This window comes from Camelus ferus, chromosome 1 (genome assembly GCF_009834535.1).
Source record: "Camelus ferus isolate YT-003-E chromosome 1, BCGSAC_Cfer_1.0, whole genome shotgun sequence".
Lineage (NCBI taxonomy): Eukaryota > Metazoa > Chordata > Mammalia > Artiodactyla > Camelidae > Camelus > Camelus ferus.
This window is the reverse complement of record NC_045696.1, coordinates 7,287,014-7,310,081: the sequence shown is the minus strand read 5'-3', so window position 1 is coordinate 7,310,081 and position 23,068 is coordinate 7,287,014. Positions and strand designations below refer to the sequence as shown.

The 23,068-nt window shown below is 38.8% G+C and overlaps 1 long non-coding RNA gene across 1 annotated transcript; it reads right to left on the bottom strand.

The window, feature by feature from the left end:
• Positions 1-17,115: 17,115 nt before the first annotated feature.
• LOC116659479 lies at positions 17,116-22,821 on the bottom strand. Its single transcript, XR_004314856.1, has 3 exons — positions 22,401-22,821; positions 21,518-21,605; positions 17,116-17,976 (listed from the first exon to the last, which is right to left on the bottom strand). It is a non-coding gene; the product is annotated as an uncharacterized LOC116659479 (long non-coding RNA).
• Between the last annotated feature and the right edge of the window lie 247 nt (positions 22,822-23,068).

Here is a 23,068-nt window from a genome sequence, read left to right as displayed (position 1 = left end):
TTAAAAATCTGTAATGAATGTAGTAATGTGTGTTTTATGCTCTTGCCTCTGTTGAATCTACCAAGTGTAGTTTAATCTCTTTTTGATGAATTGTCATTGTATGCTCTTCATAGTTTCATTATTTGCAATGCTGGACTGAATCTGTTCTGATGTGGAACATAGCATCAGAGTATTTTTTGCAACCAAACCCTTTACATAATGGTTATTGATTGCCTATTGAGTCCATACAAGGACAGAAGACAAGGCGATTGACTCTGGCATCAAGTTGGAAGCCTCCCCTAAAAGTCCACGTGGTCTGAGCTGCAGTGGGAGCTGTCACCACTGGCCATCTTGGCTGATAGCTCCCTGCTTGAGCACCTTTTCCCTGACTGAGCACCTTTCTTTTCTTTTCCCCCACTCGAATGCTTTCTTTCCTTTTCCTCTTCTGAGCAATAAAACAGCCATTCACTTTGTCCTTCTGCCTCTGCTGCAAATTCCTTCACAGTTGGTGGCAGGACTCACCCTTTGATGGGCCTCCAAATTTAGGGGTCTCACTATCCGCTAACAAGGTTGATCCAATTTTTTAACAAATGTTTTATTTTAGAGTAATTTTGAATTTACAAAAAAATGACAAAGATAGTACAGAGAGTTCCTGTATACCCAATACCCAGTTTCCCTTATTATTAATATCTTTCATTAATATGGTCAAAATTAATGATCTAATATTGATACATTTTATTAACTGAAGTTCATGCTTTATTCATATTGTAAGCAGATACGGTAGAGTAAAGAAAGAGAACCAGGCATAGCTTTCTTGATTGACCCTAAGCCATTGTATGATCCAAACCTGGCCACAATGTTTGTCCTTGAACAGGTCTCAGTAACTAATGATCTTAAGGGAAGTAAGGGGATGCAGGAACAAAGGAAAAGCAGTCAAAAAACAATAGTTCAGTGACAAAACAGAGTCCCAGTTCCTCCTCAAGGGATGTACAAAACAACCTGATGCATATCTTTGAATTCTGCAGGAGCCAAGGCCCCCACCCAGGTGGAGCATGGAATGGTGATGTGGAACTTTTCTGACTTCAATCAACTAAAGCTTGGACTCTGTTGACCTTTGCCCCGATTCTATACTGAATTCTCCTTTTGCTCAAGCCCCTTCATGAATATGCATGTACCCTTAGCTTAAAACTTCCCCAGTTCTTCCAACACTGCTTTGGAAAAGATCCCCCGTGTTCTCCTTAGTTTCTGCAAGCAGTAAGTCCTTCCTTCTCCCACTGTTTGCCTTGGTTGTATCTTTTGGCTTGACACCCACCAAGAAGCAAACCCAGTTTTTGGGTAACAATATTTCTTTAGTTTTTGTTATATGTCCTTTATCTGTTCCAGGATCCATTACATTGTCCGTTTAGTCTCTTCTTGGCTGTGACAATTTCTCATTCTTTCCTTGTTTTTGATGAAGTTGACAATTTTGATAAGACAGCCCTTAATTTTAATGAAACTTTTAAGGAATGCTTTTCTACAAGCATTTAGAATGACCCTGTATAACATCCTCTGCAACAAGGTAAGATCTTAGGCATCTTGTGTTTTGTAGCAGTAAGATGAAATTTTAGTTCCAGTTTATCATTAAACTTTTTTTTATACATTTTTCTGTTTTATTTCTTTAAAACCCTTCCTTAAATGTCTTTATGTTAAGATTTAAGTATAAATTTTACTAGCATATTTTTTTCACCACTTTTACATGTTTGAAATTTCATTCTCTTTCTTGGGTTTCTTCTTTTTCCCTGAAGGAAGTTTTTCAGGAAAAATGAATGAGTGATAAACTTTCTGAATCCTTTATGTTCAAACTTTTTAAATCTGCAAAATGGAGATAATAATCCTTAGCTCATAAATTGTTGACGATTAAGTGAGGCAAGAGTTAAGTTTATAGTAGAGTACCTGGCACTTTAGAAGCAATCAATTAACGTGAGCTTTTGTTACTATTGCAACGAGCATGGATTATTTTGTAATCAGAAAGAAAAACACACACAGACATATGCAAATGAGGAAGCCCAGTGGCAAGGAGGGTTATAACAGAGAAACGGATTTGATAGAACAATACAATGGGTGACACTACCCCTGTGACCAACTTGCTAAGTGGGGAAAGCCTCAACATTTTTGCCAACCGTCTTAACCTGGGTTATGCTGTCAACCATAGTCCTGAAAGCCACGTGGGTGTTCAAAGCCACACAGCCCATCTGTCTCCTCAGAGGTCACGGGAGTTTATCAGCTGTTGTGTACATTTAGCATGAGTCAGGAGGGTTCTGGGCAAATGTCTTTCTAGTCACAAGGACTGACAATTTAGTTCAAAGATTAATAAACACAAAATAACACTTGAGAAGCATATGTCATGTCAAAGGCAGAGGGTGTCTTCCAGAGGGAGGAAAAAAGCAGCAGAGTATCCAGACCAAAATTTCTTCAATTGATTCTTTGCTGTTCATGAGCAACGAGAGAGAACAAATTGTTATGCCTGACACCAGATTTCAGGACTGGAATTTTGTAGTGTGATTCATGTAGCTATATTTAATATTTGCAGAGTCACAGAGTAACTCCTGTCAGAGCCCAGGGACATCTTCACCCAGGGGAGCCCTTCTCTTCCAGTGCTCTGCTTCGGGACCCTAATAGGATGGTCTTGGTACAGCATAGAAATTCACTGCCCCCTTGAATGACTGTCGAGTGATTCCATAAAGACCAATGCTGGCAAAACACATCTAGTTCTTTCATATTAACTTAAGAATGTGTTGCCCTTATAAAGATAGTGTTTACCCCTCTTGATCTTGTTAAAGGTCTGTGACCAGTCCGGAATTTTTAATACCAGGGCCTCTGTGAGTTTCCTGTGCTCAGTGGGTGGAATACTGGAATGGGACGTATACAAACAAAAAAGAGAAAAGGAGTCAGATTTTTAAAAAATGTGTGGGCTTGTGATCATTAGGGTAGGATATTGTGTTTAAATCTTCTTATGAAGTACTTGTAAATGTTGATGGAATAATATTTAAATAACAAAAGACATGGCTTCATCAATATGTACTTAAAAAGCTTTCGCAGGAAAGAGATATAGGATAATGTGGCTAATAAAGGAAATGCTGATAAAGTATTAAAAAGAACAGGACACTTCTAATGGCTTCACACTTGGACTGGAGGCCTGGGAAATAAGTGAACACAAAATAAACCAGCTGGGTGGACTCAAAGGAAATAAGACAGGTTTTCCCCCCAACCCTGTATTTTCCCCTAAATAGAAACTAAGAGGAAAAATAAAATTTCTCCAAATCATTAGAGGGAAATATTTAAGAATTCTAATATTGTAAATAGATATTCAGGCTGAGTTTTCCATGCAAAGCTAGAACAGGAAATAAATCCTTAGGTATCAACTAAGAGACTAATACGGCAGTAAGAATATTTTTAGAGGTTTAAAGTAAATCATTAAAAAGAGAACAACTGCAAAACAGCATAATGAAGACATTTTGTCAGGTATCACGTATGATAACACACCTACATCCCTGGCTTTTTCTGAGATGCAATAAAAAGTACTTAGAACCCATAAAACATGATTCAAATGTGTAGCAATATTAGGGTTATATGGGAAAATAAAAGCACCAGGACTCTTCTCCCTTCTCCCATTTCCTATTCCTTCCATTTACCTTCAAATGCAAGAGTTTATTTCTACCCAAGAGACCCCAGGGGGTGCCAAAAAGACAATGGAACACATCAAATCTGGTGTCTCCTCTTAGTGTTCAGCTGTGAAAAGATTTGTTTTCCTGATGGTCATTTAAAAATTGTTATGGGCAATTTCATACAGATAGAAAGTTAGAAAGAATCAAATCAGGAAGACCTGCACCCACCCCTCAGCTTCAACTGTTTATGAGCTTTTACCCAATCTCACTCCATCTATCCTCGCACCTCCCCCAACTCAGACTATTTTGAAGCAAAAGTCATACATCATTATCATTTCAGTTAGAATTCCTAAAAGATAAAAACTTTTTAAAAATTTAATTTAAAAAAAATTCGGAGGAGGAAGAAATTAGGTTTATTTATTTATTAACGGAGGTACTGGGGACTGAATGCAGGCGCTCTACCACTGAGCTGTAATCTCCCTGCTGGTAAAAACTTTTCAATTAGAACATGAAACTTAATATCATTATGGCATCTTCAAAAAGGAGCAATTTTTTAATTTCATCAAAATCCAGTCTGTGCTCCATTTGCCTGATTGTCCTGTTATTTTTTAAACAGGTTGTTTGAATCAGGGTCCAAAAAAGGCCCAATCATTGTGGCTGATTGATGTATCTCTTAAGACAAAACTCTATGGGTGTGTCGATGATCTTCCCTGCACCTCCGCTAGCAGGTCTGACCCAAGACTCACCGTTTCACTCTCTGCCTGAAAAAGGGCTGTACTTCTGAGTCCCTTCCCCTTCTATTTTCTCCAGGCTCTAATGCCTCCGAGGACCTAGCAAAGATGTTAGGATTTAGGAGTGAATGAGAAAAACGGTTTTGAAGAGCCCCTCCAACATTACTGAGCATAGTTCCTTGTCCTTACTCCTTGCTAAAGCCTGTGTTGATCACTGGTATAAGAAACCTGAAAGACACTCTGGAGGAAGTTTCTGTGTAAATTTGGAGCGGTCCTGTTGGTAATGTTATCATTGCAGACTGTTTTAGAAGGGGAGAGCTTTACACAGGAAGTACAGGCAACGCTGACCCATGAGCAATGCACGTTATTACCTTCAGGGCATCCTCAAGTTAAACCAGATAATTATTCACAGGCTCACAAACCTCTGGGACAAGAAGTCATGGCTGTAAGCCAAGAAAGAAAAAAACTGGATATTTCCTTTATACCCATTCAGGAGACAAAAAGCAATTAGAGAGTAGATCGTTTAAGGAAAGGAAGATGGGGAAACACTGTCAAGTCGGTACCCAGCCAGGTATTCAACATGATGTTAGTAAAATCATGCAATAAATATCGTTTCTTGCTTAACTCCAAAGTTTCAGGAACCAGCTCACTGAGTTTTGGGGAGTAAAGAATTTGAGAGATGAGTCAATCTACACCCCTACTTCTGTCCTTCTCAAGGATTTAAAAATGGCAGCCTAGAAGGGCTATGAGATTTGCCTCAAGTTGACCCACTTAACTGCAGAGTGGGAGGAGACAGGCCACCTGATGCCTCGTTCAGGGCTCTCCCCACCTCTTCTGCCTTCCTTCTGTTAGGTCTCGAGAGAGAATATACAAAATGTTTGCAGCAATTTGAAGGAAATAACACCAGCAATAAAGGCAGCCTGCTACCGCCAACAGTCTTGAACCTGGAGATTCCCCTGTAGGGGAGGAGGGGCTTTCCCTACATCTTCCTAGGTTTAATAGCTGGGTCTTTGAAATAAACTGACAACAGGCAGATTGAGAGCAGAAAAGGGGTACACATTTATTCATTTTTATTATCGTGTATGGGGCATCACAAGAAAAAAGAGTGAATAGTCAATGAATTGGTGTGATTTGAGAGCTTAAAATACTGTCTTAATAGGAGATGGGGGAGGGGGAGGACATAGCCAGTTAGGGGAGAGTGAATGATTTTCAGGAAAGACCAAGAGGCCCTTAGAAGAACAGATGGGGGCTGCTGACAGTCTGTGAAGAGGTTTGTCTGGCTGCGGTGCCGCCTTCTCGTCTCTTCTCCTGGGATGAGGTCAATCTTCCTGGGTTTTTCGGCAGGAGGAGGGGTAATTAGGTTTATTGATTGATTGGTTGATTTTTAATGGAGGTACTGGGGATTGAACCCAGGACCTCAGCCATGCTAAGGGCACACTACCACTGAGCTGTACGCTCCCTGCCAATCTTCCCTGTTGGTGGCGCTCCTGGGGAGGGGATTTATGACAGTTGAGTTCCTTTTGGGGGATCTGGCTTGATGCATTAGTGGAGTTCAGAATAAGCTCTCCCTGCATTTGTTGTTTTTCCAGTGGCTACAGCTCAAAATAATCAATATTTCCCAAAGCAACATATTTCGGGATGGCATGTCCTGAACTCATTCACCATTAAATTTACTAAATGTTCATTAAGTACTTCTTTGCCTTGAGAATACTTTGAAGTTTCTTTTCCTTTTAACATTAAGCTTGTTTCTTAGACTAAATTACATGCCACACAGCTCATTATCACGTAGATAATTTCAGAAGGTGGGGTTTTCTGGCGTCTGCCTGAGCACTGGTATTTGCACCACTGCCCCTTATATGTTCTCCTCTGCTCCATTCCCCTGGTCTCCCCATCGCAATCAAGGACTGACATGTTTTGTACAGAGGATGACCACATCTGGCTGGCAGGTAAGGTAAAAAGAGACATCTACTGGGTGTGCAGACGGCTATCTGCCCTTGAATTCTCTCTTTTCTGCTCACTTCAGAATCATAGTTTGAAAGGCACTTTTCATTATCAACTTGTTCTACCCTCTTCTTTTTATAGATAAGAACACTGGAGTCTAGAGAGGCGAGGGTCTTGCTTAAGGTCGCCTGAAGTGTCAATGGCAGATCCGAGCCCAGAAGCCAGGTCTCCGCAGAGTCTTTGGATCTTGCTTTATCTCACAGGAGAATCAAATCTATTCAGCTACTGAGGGATTTGGGCAGAAACAAGTTCCATTTGTGGTTGAGATAACTGACACAAGAATTTTCAGTAACAGAATTTCCTGGGTAGATGAGGGACAAAATCCTCACTGGGAACAAATTTAAAATGAAAAGCTGTGAAAGTGTATGCCTCTCTGAGAAAAGGTGTTTAACCTGCTTCCTGGAGTGACTTGTGTTAGGGAACAGTTAGTAAGCACATGTTGACCCAATTAACACGGGGAAGGCATCAAACTTCAGCTCAAGGAGATCTTGGCGAGAAAGAACCGTCTTTTTGTTTTTTTGTTTTTTTTTCTAGGTAGGTACTGCGGATTGAAGCCAGAACCTTATGCATGCTAAGCATGCAAAGCCATTTTTTTGAAACAAATGTAAACAAATATCATCTTCATGTTTTCCATTTTACTTCATTTATTAAAGTAATATATGCCCATAGAGACAATTTCAATACAAACCTTAATCTAATCATGAAGAAACATCTATGTGTGAGCCATTCTATAAGACAAATGGAGTCCTGTCTTCAGTGTCATAAAGAACAGAAAAAGTCTAGTGGGGCAAGGATTATTCTACAATTAAAAAGTCCAAAGAGACAAAAATATCTAAATGCAAACTGTGAAGTCTGATTAAATCCTGGATAGAAAAATATGTATTTATATGAACAGCATTTGCAAGACTATTGAGGAAATCTGACTGTGGATTTCCTATCAGCAGAGTGTCATTGTTAATTTCCTTAAACATGAAAATGATATTCACAGTATGGGCTAGAATGTCTTTGTTCCCAAGAGACACCAGCTGGCGTATTTATGAATGAAGCTTTGTGATATTTTCAACTCACTTCAAGTGGTTCAGAAAAAAATGAGGGCAAGATAAAGCCAACGGGGAATCCAGGTTAAGAGTATATGGATACTGCTTATTGGACTGTCCTTTAACTTTTATAGAGATTTGAAAATTGGTCAAGATAAAAGAGGAAAAAAATTCTAGTGGGAAAAATCTCACTACAAAAAATGTGGTCTCATGTTTCCACCCACTTCCTGTTTCCCAGCATATCTGCTTTCTATGTATTTAGTTCCTTGTTCTCATATTTACCTCCAAATGTAAAAATAAATGCAGACACTGCTATTTCTTGAGTCTACAGTTTTAGATCTATCTATAACTTTCCAGTACAGTAGGTGACAATTTTAGCTCTTTTGTGGTGACATCCATATTTGACCTTTTCCCTTGTATAACCAAACGAGATAAGGCCATAAACTGATTAACAAATGAGTGTACAATGATGACAGTTCCTGATTTGTAAAAACTATCTTTATAAAATGTGACTGAATTGCTTTATTTCTTCAATTGTTTTGCTTTTTATGAGCTATTATTAAGTGCTTTCTCACCTAAGGTAATAACTCTGTAAGATCCCACTCAATGTCCTTTCCTCACAAATCATCTCTATTAGTTCCATTTTCTTGCCGAGGACAAGACGTGGAGCTCTCTGAGCACCTGTGTGGGTGTGGACTGCATGCTTCTCAGGTTTGCTGCACAACTGTTAACTGGGATTTTTCCTTCGCCATCACCCTGTGAATTCCCATAGCATCCCTCCTATGTTGGATCCCAGATGCCTGGATCCCATGTTTTCTTTGCTTCCATAACTTTTGGTTATCTGTGTTTTGTTGAGGAGTTGAATTCCATTCCAGTTCCTGACCCTTTGTTTGTGACCTTTATCTCTCCAAAAATTCTTGGAATGTTTCTTTCCATCTGATGTCCTGACATTGCACTGTGGTGTTCTTTGATGTTAGTCTTTTTCTATTCATCACTCTGGACATTCAGTGGAATTTTTTATTTGGAGATTCATGTTCTTCAATTTTGGGAAAATTTATTGAACTATTTGTTCAATAATTTCCTTCATTTTCTCTGGTCTATATTTCTGGGACTCCTGTTAGCCAGATTTGATCTCCCATATTGAGCTTCTAATTTTCGTACTTTTTTTCTCCTATGGAATATATTCTTTTTGGAGAGATATCTTTTAACTCTTTTACTTTTTTTTTTTTTGCTATTATATGTATTTATATCTATCATATTTCTAGTTTTCGAAGACTCATTCTTCAATTTGTCCCATTTTAAGCATCCTATCTTGTTTTATGACTACAATATTTCTCTTTCTTTGCTGATGAAGAATTTTTAATTGAAATTTTTTAATTTTTTAATTTTAATTTTTTTATTGAAGTGTGGTTGACTCACTATATATTATACTTTATTTAAAGTTATTACTGAATAATGACTATATTTCCCTGTGCTATACAATATATCCTTGTTGCTTATTTATCTTATACAGAGTAGTTTGTATCTCTTAGTTCCCTAATTCTATCTTATACCTCCCCCCCAACTGGTGACTAGTTTGTTCTTTATATCTGTGAGTCTGTTTCTGTTTTGTTATGTTCAATTGTTTGTTTTATTTTTTAGATTCCATATATAATTGATAACAGAGTATCTGTCATTCTCTGTTTGACTTACTTCACTAAGCATAATGCCCTCTCAGTCCAACAACGTTCTTCCAAGTAGCAGAATTTCATCCTTTTTTATAGCTGAGAAATATTTCACTGTATCTATCTGTCTACACCACATCTTCTTTACCCATTCATCAATTGATGGACACTTAGGTTGCTTCCATATCTTGGCTATTACAAATAATGCTGCTGTGAACACTAGGGCACATTTATCTTTTCAAATTAGTGTTTTTATTTTCTTAGGTTATATACCCAGAAGTGGGATTCCTGGGTCATTTGGCAGTTCTATTTTTAGTTTTTTTTTGAGGAACCTCCATACTGTTTTCTATAGTGGCTGCACCAAGTTACATTCCCGTCAACAGTGTAGGAGGGGTCCTTTTTCTCCGCATCCTCACCAACATTTGTTATTTGCAGAGTTTTTGATGATAGCCATTTTGACTGGTGTAAGGTAATATCTCATCACGGTTTTGATTTGCATTTCTCTGATAACTAGCAGTGTTTATCATCTTTTCACGTGCCTATTCACCATCTGTATATCTGCTTTGGAAAAAATGTCTGTTTAGGTCTTCTTCCATTTTTTAACTGGGTTGTTTGTTTTTTGATATTGTTTTTTGAGCTGTTTATATATTTTGGATATTAATTCTTTACCCATCATATCATTTGCAAATATTTTCTCCCTTTCAATAGGTTGCTCTTTTGTTTTATCGATGGTTTCCTTTGCTGTGCAAAAGCTTTTGAGTTTAATTAGGTCTCATTTGTTTATTTTTGTGCTTATGTCTTTTGCCTTAAGTTACAGATCCAAAAAACATTCCTACAATTTATGTCAGAGTGTTTTACCTATGTTCTCTTCTAGGAATTTTGTGGCTTCAAGTCTTACATTTAGGTCTTTAATCCATTTTGAATTTGCTTTTGTATCTGGTGTGAGAAATTGTTCTAATTTCTAATTTCTCTCTGGCAGGGCCAGAGCCAGGTATGCGCCAGAACTTCTCTGTTCAGTGGGCAGAACCGCCCTATTGGGAGTGGGGGTGGGTTCCAAATTGCTGGACAGAGCCCAGAGGGTCGAATCTGAGCCAGCTCTGTTCCCTTTAAGTGTGTGGTCTTCTCCCTCCCAACACTGGCACCCTTGCCCCAAAGGGGAGCAGAATTGGAACAAGAGGGGCTGGTTTGGGTGCTTGGCATGCATCTGGGTGTGGACTGGGGCGGCCCCTGGACGCAGTCAGCATCCTGTACTGCCTTTGATGCACTGCCTCCGTAAGCACTAGCAATGGCTGCCCCGACCCTGCTCGGATTCCCCTCTGGGTCTGAGTCACCTTTGTCCCTCACAACTGAGCTCTCCCCTCAGCTAGGGCAGCCTTAGCCCCCATGTGGAGCTGCATCATGAAGCAAGCAGGAACCAGAGCAGACACTCTTCTCAGGCTGGGACATGTGCTGGGGTGATCAAGGGAAACCAGCTAGTGCCCTGTGTAGTTTCAAGCTGCCGTCTCCACCCTATTTCAGGAATAAGCAATTATGTGTGAATTCCTCACAAGCAGGGTTCAGGTTCCCCACAGCCCTCTTTTTAGTCCCACTGGCTTTCCAACACACCAAAGGGATTCATATTTCTGGTGTTGGATCCCATGGCTGGGGTGGCCAATATGTAGCTCAAACTGCTCACTTGCCAGGGAGGATCTCTGCCCATGCAATCTCCCTCCTCTTCTGAATCCCCTCCAAAAGACACAGGTCCCATCGTGATCTCTCCTCTTCACTTCCTGTCCAATTCCATGTGGGTCTTTCTTACAACCTTGTTTGTATGAGTTTTTCTGCCAGTCTCTGGTTAGTTTTCAGTGAGAATTGATCCACACAGAGTATTTTTGATGTGTTCATGGGGGGAGCTAGGTTCTGCATCCTCCTATTCTGCCATCTTTTTTCTTTTTTTTGAGTTTTAATTTGCACATAATGAAGTACACAAACCTTAAGAGTACAGCTCAATGAATTGATGTATAAATGTGTGTATTATATACATGGTATATGCTATTAATAAAAAATATCATTATATATTATGTATTAAGTGTTCACATGTATAATGAATTTTAAAATGTATGCAATTGTGTAGGATAAATTATTTTATTGTGTATAATAAATTATATATACTATAGGAAAATAAATTATATATATCTTATAAAACTTACATACATTTATAACTTATATATATGCACATAACCAGCACAATCAAAATATATAACATTTCCAGCATACTATCAGGCTTCTGTGTGCCCCACTCCCAGCCACCTTTCTCTACAGAAGTAATCACTCTTATCACCTCTATCATAATATTTCATTTTTCTTCTCTATTAACTTTTAAGTTAGAGATTCCTGTATAATTTTCAGTGAGAAAGAGCACATTATGCATCCTTAAATTACTATGGTCTACTTTGAATTAGTACTTTTACCACTTAAAAATCATGCAAGAAGCTTAACAACAGCTCACTGCATTCTACACCTGCCCTTTGTGTCATTGTTGTCATGTATTGTACTCCTGTGCCTGTTGTAAAACACCCAAGACAGGATTATTACTGGATTCGTCCTTCATATTTTCCCTTCTTCGTCCTTTTCGGTATTCTGCAATGTTCCTGGTAGTTCTAGTCTCCTTTCAGTGATCATTTTCCTTCAGTTTCAAGAAGTTCCAATGGTATTTCATTGAGAACAGATCTGATGGTAACATAGTCTCAGTTTTTATTTGTCTGAAAATGACTTTATTTTGCTCTCACTTCTGGAGGATATGTTCACTAGGTATAGAATCCTAGGCTTTTTCTTCTTTTAGCACTTTTTTCTTCTTTTAGCACTCTAAAGATGCAGTTCCATTATTTTATTGCTTCCATAGTTTTGTTGAAAAATCAGCTGGAAGTCTGATTGCAGCTTCTTAAAGCTATGTGGTTGGTTTGCTTGTTTTTTGCGTTTTTGTTTTTGTTTTACTCTTACTGCTTTTTTCCATTTGTCTTTGGTTTTCAGCAGATTGGCTATAATGTGAATTAATATGAATTTTTAGTATTTATTCCACTTGCAGTCTTCCTAGCTTCTTGAACTGGTAGTTTAATGATTTTAATTTTCAACCACCATCTCTTCAACTATGGCTTCTGTCCTATTCTCTTTCTCCTTTCCATCTGAGACTCTGGTTGTACATTTGTGAAACCTTTTTCTGTGTCTCATGAGTTTCTTTTGCTATTTCCAGTCTTCTGTTTAATTCTTCCCGTAAGTTCTTAACTTTAGTCATATTTTCAGGCCAAGAAGATACATGTTTCTTTTTATAGATTTTATTATATAAATGAATTCTGAATTGAAATTCTCCATTTTTTCCCCTTCATTTTGTCCATTTTGTCCCCATTTACTTTTATATAGTATTCATAGTTAAACTCCTTGTCTGCTAATTCCAATATCTGGATTATTTTTTGGTCTGCTTCTATTGTTTATTTATGTTTTTAATTGGTTATTAGTTATATAGTCTTGTCTCTTTGAAAATTTAATTTTTATTATATGCCACACATTGTATATAAAAGGATGTAGAGTCTCTACATAATATTATCTTCCACCATACACTCCATTATACTTCCTACATGAAGTATATGGGGTGAGGAGCTAATCACCTCAATCCAGTTAGGAATCAATGTGGATTAGGTTGGGTTGCAGTTATAGTAAGTTTTTAGTAAGACTCAGTTCACCTCTGTTTATCACTATATATTAATAGTCCCCAACCTGACTTACAGTATTTCATTTGTCTCTTTATAATGACAGCATTAAATTTAAAATTTTGTTTTATATGTTGGGATCTCTTAGTTGGCATCTATTGAATTCTCTCACTGTCTTCTACCCAGCTTATGGACAATATGAAGGGAAACAATGGGGGCCAAAATATTTCCTTTATTAGAGATAGAGGCCAAGCCAGAGAATAAGGCTTTAGGCTTGTTCAACAGGTTAGCTTATCAATCTTAAGTCTTAGGTTAGAGAGACTCTCTTAACTGGTACCAGGTATTCTTGGACAGGATCATTCCTCCCTATATGAGGGTACTATTTAGGCATAAGGACAGAACAGAGAATGTTTGGTCCTTGTAAGCCACTTCCTTTCAAGGAGAGAAGTAGGACAGAACTTTGCCAAACATACTCAGTTATGTTAAGTTTGCCAATCAAATTAATTGCTCTGTCTCTCTATTGGGAGGGGAAAAAAATCTCCCACTGTGGAAAACAGGACTGAGAAAAGGGTATTCTCGTTCTGACAACATGCACTGGACTGTGTCCATGTTGGGACCACAACACTAAAGCAGAATCACCATTCTCACTTGGGTAATACTCCCTTTCATGCATTCATTCCAGATTTAAGTTATAGAATATCTAAAATTTGTCATCTAAAGGTTATCTTATTGCTGGCCCTCCATACATCCTCTTACACCAAGGGTTGGTAAAATACAATCTACGGACTAAATCTGGTCTGATGCCGCTTTTTGTAAATAAAGTTTTTTTCTGGGACACAGCCACAGCCATTTGCTTATGTATTTTTTATGAGTGTTTTCACACTCCTATGGTGGAGTTGAGTTCTTGGGACAGCAAGTGTATGACCCTTAAAGCCTAAAATATTTCTTACCTGCTCCTCTATGGATAATTTTTTGACCCCTATCTTAGACCACAATTGGTTCTATACTAACTTTTTTCTCCTTCTTTCTGACATTTATTGAAAGAAAGAAGGTATAACTGGGTAAAAGACAGGCTACATTCTGCTCTATCTGTAACAAATGCCAATAGTTTAGTACCTCTGAAAAATTCTTAAGGTGGTTTCTTTCTGCCTTAAATAATGTGAATTTTGATCAGAAAAGCCAAGACATTCTATGGACCTGAAAGTTAGAAGGAAACAGGGCATAGACCGTCAACATTAGCCTTGGTTCCCTGCAAGCACAAAGTCAGGCAAGGTTATCTATCTATCAGTTCTCCACAGCAGCTAGCAGCCAACTGATTTCAACCAATAAGGTGACCTTAAGCTGATTCTCTCTAAAGCTTGATGGTCTCATTTCAGATAGGTGGGACAGGTGTTTATCCACACCTTAAAATTAACTTTTTAGATATCTCTCCATCGTGATAGGTTTGTCAGTTTGGCCAGGGGTTACCTTCTTGACTAGTTGGTAATCACTCTGCCTCATTAGGCTCATTTATTCTTGAATCAGGTACCACACAAGTAGTAGGAGCTCTGCTCATTCAAATAAGATATTTCACCTGCTGTTAAGACCAGTTGCTGGTGTTAGTTGTTGGTTTGGCTATAGATTGGCATCCTCAAATGGTTGCTTCCCCAAGGTTTGTAGACCAGCATGAAAATGAGATTGCTGAGAAAACAAATTCATGTTTTTTCATGTTAGTTTTTTTTGGGGGGGGGGTAATTAGTTTATTTATTTATTATTAGTATTATTTTTTAGTGGAGTTACCAGGGATTGAACCCAGGATCTTGTGCATGCTGAGCCCGTGCTCTACCACCGAGCTATACCCTCTCCCATGTTTTTACATGTTAAAGTAGCCGCATCTTATTTTTCAAATGTCCGTTCTTGTGTGGAGTGGGTGAGAGATGTCATCATGAATGAAGCTGTCCCACAGACTGTAGGAGGAGCGAAGAGGCAAACTCCCATGCGACATAGGCTCTGGCACTTACCATGACTGGTGGTGGACACAATGGTGAGGATGCCCAAGGTAGACTGAATAGATCAGTCAGTGTATTCATTACCTTTCTCATACAGTGAACCATAAAGCAAGTCAAGTCTTAACAAATTTCAAAAGATTGAAATCACAGTGAGAATGTTCTCTAACTACCATGGAATTAAAGTTGAAATCAGTAACAAAAACTAACTAGTAATATGTAAATATTAAGCTAATATTATTCCTAAATAACCCATGTGTTAGAGAAAAAGCATAACGGATTAAAATATTTTGACTTGAAATAATAATTAAAATATAATCTATCAACATGGGTGGGATAGAGCCAGAGCAGCGCTTAACAAGGGAATTTATTGTTCTAATGCATAAACTAGAAGAAAAGTTGAAAGTTAATTACCTAACCTTCCACTTGAAAAAGCTAGAAGAATAAGACCAAATTTAACCCCTCAAAAAAGTAGAGAAAAAGACATACTTTAAATAACAGTGGAAAACAATGAAGTGGAAAAACAGTCTTGCAATTGATAAGAACCAACAAGACTATGAGCTGCTCTTTAGAAAAGATGAATAAAAATAATATGTTTATAAGACTGATAAGTACTGAGATATCACCACAGATCCTACAGATATAAAAAGGACAATACGAGGGAATTAAGAACAACTTTCTCATACAGTGTCAATAAATTTGACAAGTTAGATGAAACGGAGAAATTTTTTTGAAAAAAATCAATTTATCAAAGGCTAATACAAGAAGGAGTATAATAACTGAATTTGCTCATACTTGTTGAAGAAATGGAGTCTGTTATTAAAAACAGTCCCTCTATAAAATCTTCAGTCCCAACTGACTTCACTGGTAAATTCTTTCAAAAATTTAATGGAGAAGTCATACTAATCTTTTATAACTCTTTCACAGGAAGAAGAAAAAGGGGATATTTCCTCATGCATTTTACGTGGACAGCATAACTTTAATAGCCTAACCTGATTAAAAAAACATTATAAGGAAAGAGTTAAAGACCAATATTTCCGATGAACACAAAAATCTTAAAGAAAGTATTCAGTATTATTAACAAAAATTTACTAGCAAAATAAAGAAGGTCAATCTCAACACATGCAGAAAAGTCACTTAGTGAAAATCAATACCTACTCATGGCAGAAACACCCAGTTAAGCAGGAACAGAAGGAAACTTCCTCCATTTGATAAGGGTATCTGCAAAAACTTATGGCTAATATACAAAATTCTGACTTGTGAAATGCTGAATGCTTTTCCATCTAGGATCAGACCATACAAAAATGTTTGCTATCACCACTCATATTCAACATTATACTGGAGGTTCAAGTTTGTACAATAATGGGGGAAAAAAAAGCATACAGTTTGAAAATGAAGTAAAAGTATTATTAACAGATAAGATGGTTGTGTACACAGGAAATCCAAAGGGATTGACAATCTATTAAACTAACCAGTGAATTAAGCCAAACTGTGAGGTAAATGGTCAATATATAAAAATCAGTTCTTTCTACATGTTTGCCACAAATTAACTGGAAAATGAAATGTGGGGTGAGAAAACGATTTTGAAGAGCCCCTCCAACATTACTGAGCATAGTTCCTTGTCCTTACTCCTTGCTAAAGCCTGTGTTGATCACTGGTATAAGAAACCTGAAAGACACTCTGGAGGAAGTTTCTGTGTAAATTTGGAGCAGTCCTGTTGGTAATGTTATCATTGCAGACTGTTTTAGAAGGGGAGAGCTTTACACAGGAAGTACAGGCAACGCTGACCTGTGAGCAATGCACGTTATTACCTTCAAGGCATCCTCAAGTTAAACCAGATAATTATTCGCAGGCTCACAAACCTCTGGGACAAGAAGTCATGGCTGTAAGCCAAGAAAGAAAAAAACTGGATATTTCCTTTATACCCATTCAGGAGACAAAAAGCAATTAGAGAGTAGATCGTTTAAGGAAAGGAAGATGGGGAAACACTGTCAAGTCGGTACCCAGCCAGGTATTCAACATGATGTTAGTAAAATCATGCAATAAATATTGTTTCTTGCTTACCTCCAAAGTTTCAGGAACCAGCTCACTGAGTTTTGGGGAGTAAAGAATTTGAGAGATGAGTCAATCTACACCCCTACTTCTGTCCTTCTCAAGGATTTAAAAATGGCAGCCTAGAAGGGCTATGAGATTTGCCTCAAGGTGACCCACTTAACTGCAGAGTGGGAGGAGACAGGCCACCTGATGCCTCGTTCAGGGCTCTCCCCACCTCTTCTGCCTTCCTTCTGTTAGGTCTCGAGAGAGAATATACAAAATGTTTGCAGCAATTTGAAGGAAATAACACCAGCAATAAAGGCAGCCTGCTACCGCCAACAGTCTTGAACCTGGAGATTCCCCTGTAGGGGAGGAGGGGCTTTCCCTACATCTTCCTAGGTTTAATAGCTGGGTCTTTGAAATAAACTGACAACAGGCAGATTGAGAGCAGAAAAGGGGTACACATTTATTCATTTTTAATATTACCCACAGGGTATCATAGGGAAAAAGCGAATACTCAGTAAAATTTGAGCACTTATGTGTCTCCTTAGTAGGGGAAAGGATGGGGGATGTAGCTACCCTAGGGGAAAGCAAATGATTTTCAGAAAAGCTGAAAGAGCCCAGAGAGGAACAGATGGGGGATGTGATAGTTTGTGAGAAAGTTTGGGTGTGATGCTGACTTCTAGTCTTTTCTGCTGGCATAAGGGTCAGTCTTCCCTGTTGATGGCACTCCTGGAGAGGGGATTTATGACATTTGAGTTTCTTTTGGAGGATCTGACTTTAGGCAGATAAGGGGAGGTCAGAGAAGGCTCCTCCATGCATTTGCTGTTTTTCCAGTGGCTTCAGCTCAAAATAATCAATAAGACAAAGCAGCATATTTTGGGTTGGCATGTCCTGAAGTCCTTCATGGGAAACAATCTTTACATAAACTTTTTCTTCCTCCTCTGATCCTCATGTCCACTCACTGGCAGTCATTCCATGTCACAAGATTAAAGCTGGAACCCAAAGATGAACCCAAAAGGGTATAAAGGCTGGCAAGCTTCAGACCACAGGTCCGGGATTCTCCAGAGAAGGTTCATCTACTGCTTCGTTTCTTCCCCAGAACTGATCATGTTATAGTTTACTTCTCTCTGCTGGTCTTCTACGCTGGTCTTAGACTCCATCAGGACTGGAACCCAACCTGATTCATTTTTATATCTCCAGCAGTCATCAGGCTGTCTGCGCAGAACACACACTTACATTTTAATGAGAAGGGAGGATGTGAGACTAGTTTTCGAGAACTTAGGGAAATAAAGAGGGAAATAAATACTTGCTGGATACCTGCTAGGCTCCTTGTATTCTGAGCTTACTGCTTCATGGTCATTTCTGAAGTAAGTGAGAAGAAGCCTATTTTATGATATTCCAAAGATTTAGAACCTGGGACATTTGGTTAAAAATTGTAAGGACATAGGTCAATTTTTTTGCTGTTTACCAGTACTTGTAGAAAATTTGAAAAAGTCAAAAAAATAATAAGTATCACCTATATTATTGTACCACCCTGTGATTAATATTATAAACATTTATTTTAATACATATACTTTTTATTACAAAATCTACTGATTTATTTATTTATTCCTTTATTATGTGTTCTATTTTGACATGATTTGCTACAATTTTTAGTCGAGCCTCCACTGCTGGACTTTTAGGTTGTTTCCAGCATTTCAACTTAAGGATGTCTTGCAAAGGAGTCCCACGAAGGATGGCGGGTTAGCTTGGGCAAATGTTAACAGGAAAGGAGGCATTTAGTGTGCGATAGACTAGATTCAGGTAGGAAAATCACAGCTTTTTTCCAATCTTTGAAGGCCAGCATTTGGAAGAGGAGTGAGACTTGCTTTGTGTGGTCCCAAAAGGGAAGATTTCGAAAGAGTGGGTGGGAACCGTGGGGTGATCAGTTCATGGTGTGTAAAGTTAGTTCATGGTGTGGCGAAGGCAGGTCTGGGCAGCTTCAGGAGGTAGTGAATTTCCAGCTCATGAAGATGTTTAAATTTGGCTAAAAATCACTTACATTTACAGTAGAAAGATCCCGAGAGTTTGGAGAACATGGAAGAAATAATTTGTATATTTATTTATTTTGGAAGGGGAGGGGTCTTGGGAAAGGCTTCAAAAGCAAACATTTGGAGGCCATTCTCTTGTTATTTATTATTATTTATATCAGGGCCCTCTATTTCTCTAATGATTAACAGTTCATAAAGTATTAGAAAGAATCCCCTTTTACAAGACAACAGATTCAGAAAGGTTCAGTAAGCCGCCCTAGTTCCTGTGGCTGGGGGTCGTTGAGCTAGGCTAAAGGCCCACATTCTCAGTCCCAACAACCACTGTTTTTTCCAGTTGCTATTATTACCCCATTAAGGTCACCAGTCCCTTCTTGAAAGTTCAGACTCACAGGACTTTGTCTATGCCCTGCTTCACTGCAGGAAAGTGAAAGTGTCCCCAGTGACTCATGTGAACAGAATGTCACTGCGCAGCTAACAGGTAAGGTCTCCTGTGTGACCTTTCCAAGCCGTAGCAGTGACTTCATGATTAGGGTTTTGACATGTGAGGGCGGGGCTCCTTCCCACTCTAGCATCCTATGATCCTATGATGTCTCAGGTGTCTTCTGCTCAGGACAGGGCCCCCTTTCCTGGTGGTGTGAATTAATTCACCTGCCAAATCAGCCCTCTGGCTTATCTGTACCTCCGACCCTGCCGACTCAGAACCCCTGAGCACTGGGCTTTGAGCCTCCACTCTGTCTAGCTGGAAAGCTCGTAGCCCAGGAATTGATTCCTGTTTCTAGCGTCCACCCTGAATCCTTGCCTTCTCCTTAGTTTTTTTGTGGGGAGGGGAGGCTAGGCAATCTAGAAGGAAATATCAGGTTCCCTTTTGGCTGCAGGAGGTGCTTAGCATCCTCTCTGGGTGACCTACTCCCAGCTGCACTTCCGGGGGCCCCTTCCCAACCAAGCCTTCCTACCAAAGCAAGTCAGAGGGTCCCATGATAGTGCCCCACCCCCCGATAAGCACCCTCATTCAATGGTCCAGGAATCCCTTCCTCTGGGTTTATAACTCTCCCCTTCAGGCTCCTTCCCAATCTGCAGGAAGCCTGTGTCCACCGTGGGAGGGAGGGGAAGGCCGGAAGCAGATGGCCACCCCCTTTGGAGCCCAGAAGGAAGCGTGTTCCTCTTGCTTTTAACTGTTTCCTAGTTTTAGCTGCCTGCCTATTGGGGCCAGCTCTTGCTGTTTTGCAATTCTACGATGGCGCCCTTCTTAGAAAAATATTGATTTGGTTCCCAGTATATGCCAAGCATGGGGGTAAAAAAAGCCAAGTGTGTTAGGTCTCTGCCCTTGAAGAGCCTCCTTTCCTCCTGGCAGATGGAAAAGGAAACCGACAATGAAAATGCAGGAAAAGAAATGCCTCGATAAGGGAAACGGAACGGGGCCCTCCAGGGGAGAGAACAGTGTTCTCGGGGCCTCGAGCAGGGAAGCCCCCACCAAGAAAGCCTGAGGCATTAGATCATGAAAGGATGGGGTGACAGACTGAGGAGTAGGTCTGTCATCCCCAAAGCCATGAGAGCCCTTGAGGTGTTCAGCAGGCAATGACATGATACTGAATTTGAGAAAGAGTCCTCTACAGTCCTGAGGAGGCGGGTGTAGGAGAACGGAGACCTGAGGCTGAGACGGGGCGTTGACTCTTTATTTCATTCTTTTCTATTCTGTTTGGATTTTTCGAACCATATGCTTGAATTGTTTTTACTTTTAAAATAAACAGTCATGCTCATGGGATTAGTTGTCCCTTTTGTCTTATTCTTTACATTCTGTATGTTATAGATTTAAAAAGGAAACATAAGAAATAATTTTTGCTTTTAAAATTCTGGAAGTGCATTCAGACATGAGAATGGGCAGGGATGTACGCTGTCCTTCATAAATGGTTTGGCTGTTTGCCTCTGCCCTTAAGCTGCGAACAGTACAAGCAGGTAGAAGGCTATTATATTTATACCTGTGATATAGAAGCTAAAAGACTCAGCCACAGAAAGTTCTTGCCTACCTCTGTCCAATGAGAATGCCTATAATCTATAGGTTCTCAAACTGCAAATACCAGGGGTGTGCTGCAGACGGTGAGGGGACACTGGTTTGAGAAACACTGCTGAAACAGAACTAGCTCCGTGGTAATCACTAACATTAATGAATCTCTTCAGTGGAATTTTCTTCTTCCAGCTTTTCTGACTGCAACAATCTTTCCTCTGGTGCTCGAGAAATTCTATCCATTTTGAGATTGGAGGAGAATATTTCCTGCTTCTATACAAACCACTAAGTTGCCCCTAAAGTTTTATAATTGCCAAAAACTTCACATAGGATGGAGGAAAATAGGAAGAACATAGCAGGAGATCATCATTCATTTAGAAATACAGAACAGGACAGTATTTATGGTGAGCCAGAAATGGTACCAGTGATACAAAGATGAACCTATAGGATCCTTGCCCTAAAAGCACTTCTAGTTTAGAAACAGGAATGCAAATACAATATTATAAAGTAGTATCACTGCTACCACATAGCTTTAGAATTGAATTGAAGCTTTGAATTGAAACAAACATAGGAAAAATGATGAAGACAGTAGCAGTAAATACACATATCAGAAAATAATGTAGAAATATTAAATGATGTGCACTACATACCTATATTAAAATGCCAAGAAAATAGCCAAAATTCTCAAAAATTAATGAGTTAACAAACCATTGAAGTAACTGACCTTTGTAGATTTCTGTGCTTCCCACATAATTTTCAATTCCATGTACTTAATTGTTTTTCACAGTTTCATTAGGGCATTTTTCTTCAACCTGTTAATTTTGAGGGAGCTATTATATATGTATGAATCAATATATTACAGTGTATTTCTTTTCAAGTCTTGCCAAAATGTTGCACAATACTGTTTCACAATATCTCCAAATAGTGCGAATATACAATTTAAGGCACAATCTCACATTTTCTACTCAACCTTTATTTTTTTTAATTAATTAATTTTTTTGGAAATGGTTTCTGTACTTTGGATACTCCAACTTGATTATTTCTTTTCTTTTTTTTCATTCATTTTCATATTCCTTTTTCATTATAGGTTACTACAAGATATTGAATATAGTTCCTTGTGCTATGCAGAAGAAACTTGTTCATCTATTTCATACATAGTAGTTAGTAGCTGCAAATTTCCAACTCCCAATTTATCCCTTCCCACCCCCTCCCCTTCCCCGGTAACTGTAAGTTTGTTTTCTATGCCTATGAGTCTGTTTCTGTTTTGTAAATAAGTTCATTTGTCTTTTTTGGTAAGATTCCACGTATAAGTGATTTCTTATGGTATTTTTCTTTCTCTTTTCTGGCTTACTTCACTTAGAATGACATTCTCCAGGGCCATCTATGTTGCCGCAAATGGAATTATTCTATTATTTTTTATGGCTGAGTCATATTAAAGTTTTATCTTGATGTCACAGGAAAAGAAAATGCTAATGATAGTTTCTAAGTCACACTGGTAAACATTCTTACATGTTAGCAAAGCAATGAATGTTGTATTGGCCTCCTTTTTAAAAATGGCACCATTAGAACCACATCTTGACATAAACCAACCCTGTAGGCAAACTTACGATGCTAGGAGAATGGCAGCAGAGCACTTGGTCCGGGTGCCTGGTTCGGAGGAGGTAGGGAGGATGAGGGCAGTGAGGCTGAGAGTGGGGGCGAAGATCCACTTGAGGATGGCCACAGATGAACTGATTAGGGGTGGATGTCTGGTGTTGACATTGTACACTAGCCTAACAACAGCACATGGCCTTCCAGTTTTCTTCCCTCCTTTCTTTCTCCTTCTCCTCCTCCCCCTCCTTCTTTTTCAGCAGTAATATAAAAAAAGAAAAAGAAATCAATAAAAACATGACACCTCTTTCTCCCCAAAATGGACATGGGATACACACAAGCAGAGCACAGACAGCCGATAAACGTATATTAAAAAAAGAACACAGGAAATGGTTAAAGAAATGCAAATTAAAACAAGAGAGTGTGGTAGAGTGTCAGGAAAATTCTCTCTCACATACTACTTTCAGGACTGCAAATTGGTGAAATCATTCATGAGGGATATTTTGGCAACGTGAATCAAGCTCTTTAAGGATACGTGCCCTTATCCGAAAGCAATAACTGGACAGGTATGTAAAATGTATACATGTGATGTTGATGCAGCTTTATTTGTAATAGCAAAAAAAAAAAAAAAAAAAAAAAAAAAAAAAAGAGGAAAACTTCCCTAAAAAAATAGAGGGGCAGTTCA